At 48.1% G+C, this 3,626-nt stretch overlaps 1 long non-coding RNA gene across 1 annotated transcript; it reads left to right on the top strand.

Moving 5' to 3' along the window:
- The first annotated feature begins 311 nt into the window (after positions 1-311).
- LOC140650264 (uncharacterized) lies at positions 312-2,718 on the top strand. Its single transcript, XR_012041909.1, has 3 exons — positions 312-405; positions 1,853-1,941; positions 2,184-2,718. It is a non-coding gene; the product is annotated as an uncharacterized lncRNA (long non-coding RNA).
- The last annotated feature ends 908 nt before the right edge of the window (positions 2,719-3,626 follow it).

The raw sequence follows: 3,626 nt of genomic DNA, 5'->3' as shown, positions 1-3,626 counted from the left end.
CTGAATCCCCGTGCACCGTTTGGCCTGTTAGCCAGAAACCACTGCTCTAGTGAATGTCTTTAGCGGTGTGGATGCAGCCCAATATCCCTCAATTTTACCAGCTCAGTTCTGCGTAACCACCTGGTGTGCTCCGCCTGCTCCTGGGCTTGGGAGTGTTTGTTTGGATTCTGCTGGCCAACAAGGCTTTGGAGAGATGCTGGTAAACACTTGACATCAATTCAAGGTTCAATCTTAAAGGTCTTTTCCAACCTATACGATTCTGTGATTCCGTGATTCTGTGATTCTGTAATTCCTGCAGACAAACATCATCCTGAAAGCCCTTGAAAGAGAAATTCTTTTGAAAAAGAAGAATATCCGAGTCCCTTGTGTGGTCCATCCAAAGCACCTTATGGCTGTGTTACGAAGGTAGGACTGGTTCTCCGTCTGCGTCTGCCACTGTCTGGCCCTGGGACATGTTTTCCCAGCTCTTGCGTGGAGTCTAGGTACAGAAGCCTTTAGTTTCACTGGCTGAAGGAGGATGTATACATTTGTGCCTTTGGGTGATGTGTTCAGTGGGTCACAATCTTATTTCCAGATGAAATGTTTGAGTTACAAAACCTACTGCATAAATCCCTTGTCTTGATACTGTTGTCCCATCCCCTGATCGTCAAACCACATAAACCCATCACGCTTCTCTTGTGGGTCAACTGGAGGATCTTCATCCCCAGGATGGAGAGAGCAGCACGTGGGGTTGGGGAGCAGAGACCTTGTCAAAGGCTACTGGGGAAAGCTGGAGGGGAACTGGAAGGAGGTAACTTGAAGGTTTTGCTGTTGAATAAAGGAATTTTTTAGGTTGGCAAAAGTAGCTTGGGAAGAGGGGGATTGGGAGGTGGAAATCTGCCATGGGTTCCTGGGCAGCGTGGCTTTAGCATCAACAACAGCACATCAATGTTTCCCATCGTTGCAAGAGGGGCTGCTCAGATAAGCAGGAAGAAGACATGCGAGCAGATAAAAAGCCATCCGGAACATGACATTGAGGTGGAGGGAGGGAGGGAGATGTTTGAAAAAGCAAAGGAGAAGATGAAGAGCCAGTTCCAGGACCTGACGGTGAGTGACGCTTCAAAACCTGCTGTTGTCAACCCAGAAAGTGTGATAAGACAAATTAATGGCTGGACTGGTGGTCACTGCAGAGCGCTTTTAATGCTCGGTGAAATTTTACGGACCGCATGGGAAATAGGTACTAAGATGACAGAGCGATTATGCGAGATGCAGGTTGTTCTGCAATGTTATAAACGTGACGGTCTTTGGGCATTTCAATGAGAAAATGAGCTCTTGATCAGCTTCAGATGATTTTTGTTTGAATTCAATTCCTTGGTTGTCCCCAAAACCAGCTTTGCCATCTTCCAACTTAACAAGCAAAGTATTCTAGGTAGTAATTTCCTAGCTTGGCCCCTTCCTTTCCTGATTTCTGACCTCATATGAGCTCTTCTACCTCATCTCTGGCCATTCAGAACATTCTTGTGTGTTGAGACCTGATGGATTCAGGCTGTGATCACAGGCGCCAAGACTCATCACAGTTATTTGAGTGAAGTTCCTTTACGCTGGTCAAAGATCTGGCATGCCGGCTTGACCGGAGATGATGGACACCTAGGTGGGATGCAGACTCACCTAACAAACTCCTCATCTGCTTTGGATATGGAAGATCAGTTTTGACGCTTCCCCAGCAGGTTTTTTGGGTATGCCCAGGTCAAAGCTGCCACCACTAGCGTTACAACCTTGGCGGTCCCAGCAGATAATAGTGCAAACTGGGAGTTCCTGGAGCTTAATGGTTCTGTCATCTGACGTCTGACGCTGTCGTCCTCTGCGATTGCAGGAGCGGATCACCAAGATGCTGGAGAAGGACTTTTCCAACATGCTCAGCCTCACCTTTCATCTGTGGGACCAGACAAAGGGTGCTGCCAGGTATGCTCCAACTTCTCTCTGGGACGAATGTGGTGGGTGGGAGAGGGCTTGGGGACAGACTTGGGGTGCTGTGTGTCTTTTTCCACCATATATTCCTAAATAAACAGCTGGCGTCCATGACTGCTGAGCATATTTGCATGTTCCCACTCATTTCTACTGAATGCATTATCATTTTCTTCCCCTTCTACAAAAAAAAAGAGGCCAACAACTAAATCTGTTTCATTCTGCTCTTCTCCTTGCAGTTTTCCAGAAGGAATGCCAAGAAATCCAGGCTTTGCCAAAATCAGTGACAGCCAGACTGACCAAAAAGACTGCAAGAAGAGTCTTTCTTTGCTTTTTTTTCATAAATTTTTTTTTTTTCGGCTTTCATCCTTAATTGCTTTTCACCGATCAGTTCATTGCTCCTTCTGTGTTGACCATCACGCGGGTGGGAATTTTAGAGACATTATGGGTTAGATTCAGTAGCTTAAACGCAGGCTCATAAGGACCCGGGAGGGTGTGGATCTCTTGTAGGTCCCATATCACATCTGCCAGCCCCTCGTGAAGGGGCTTTTCCCCATGCTGGCCTTCTTTGGTGAGCATTGGAGGTGCCTCAGCTGCTTTGTTGAACATCTTTGAGGAAATAGGACGATAGACGACATGTATGAGTTTAATTGCATTTATACTAAAAGTTAGTCATAGTTTGTGCATAGTTTTTATACTCTTTTTATAAAGGTAAATCCCTTTTTTCCCTCACACGTGTCAGTTGTCCAGTAGAAGCCAGCAGTGAGACTCACCTGCACCTGAATCAAACCCAGAACCGTCCAATGGCAAATTTATTGCGTGGCGTATAAACAGAGAAGGCTGTAAAGATGCAAAAGCGTGACTCTGCTGGAAATTACCTGAAATGTAATAAAATATTAACCTTTTTGGATGGCATGTGACTGGTTTGGTTTTGTTTTTTTTTTTTAAAGTCAAAAGAAGTAACCGCACTGCTGGTGTTTTGTATTAAGATGACACCTTGGGAATACTCTACAATAATTGCCTTTATTTGCTGCAGCTTCGGTTTCATTGGGGCAACGTTCGCAGATGTTTGGCCAGGTCTGAATGGAGCACGCTTGGATGATGCTTTTGCCCTTTCTGAGAGGAAAGGCAGCTCGGCGGTCAGAGCCCTATCCCAAGCTGTTCAGACCTGGAGTGCGTCCTCTTTTCTTGTCCCAGACCTTCGGGGTGTCCTTGGTAGGTGTCCCAAGGAGAAGCCTTGCTCAGGGGTGGCTGTGAGAAGCAGCCGCCATGGAGTCACATTGCACCGTGGTGGGAGAAGACCTGCGGCCGTGTGGTTGCACCCCTGGGAGCTTTCCTCCCGATGGAAGAAGCGATGTGTGTCCTCGGGATGGCACCATGGCTGGAGATGCCCCTGGGCGAGGAGAGCTTGCCCTTCTTCCCCCGGGTCTTGCCATCCTTTTTCCAGCTCTAGGTCTTGGTCCCAGTACGTTTATGGCTTCCAACAAGGTGTGTTGCCATGGCCTGTCTGATGGCATCTGGGGGACGGAGTGGCTCACTGCATGACGCAGCGTGCCCAGCTCTCCAGGCACACCATCCCTACGGGTGGTGAACCAGACACGAGCCAGCCCTGACCCCACCATCCCAGTCTGCCCAGTGCTCGCTCCGGCAGCATTCCCAGAAAGGGAGCGGTACACCCACGC

The sequence above is a fragment of the Ciconia boyciana genome, chromosome 3 (genome assembly GCF_034638445.1).
Source record: "Ciconia boyciana chromosome 3, ASM3463844v1, whole genome shotgun sequence".
Lineage (NCBI taxonomy): Eukaryota > Metazoa > Chordata > Aves > Ciconiiformes > Ciconiidae > Ciconia > Ciconia boyciana.
This window is presented reverse-complemented; position numbering and strand designations above follow the sequence as displayed.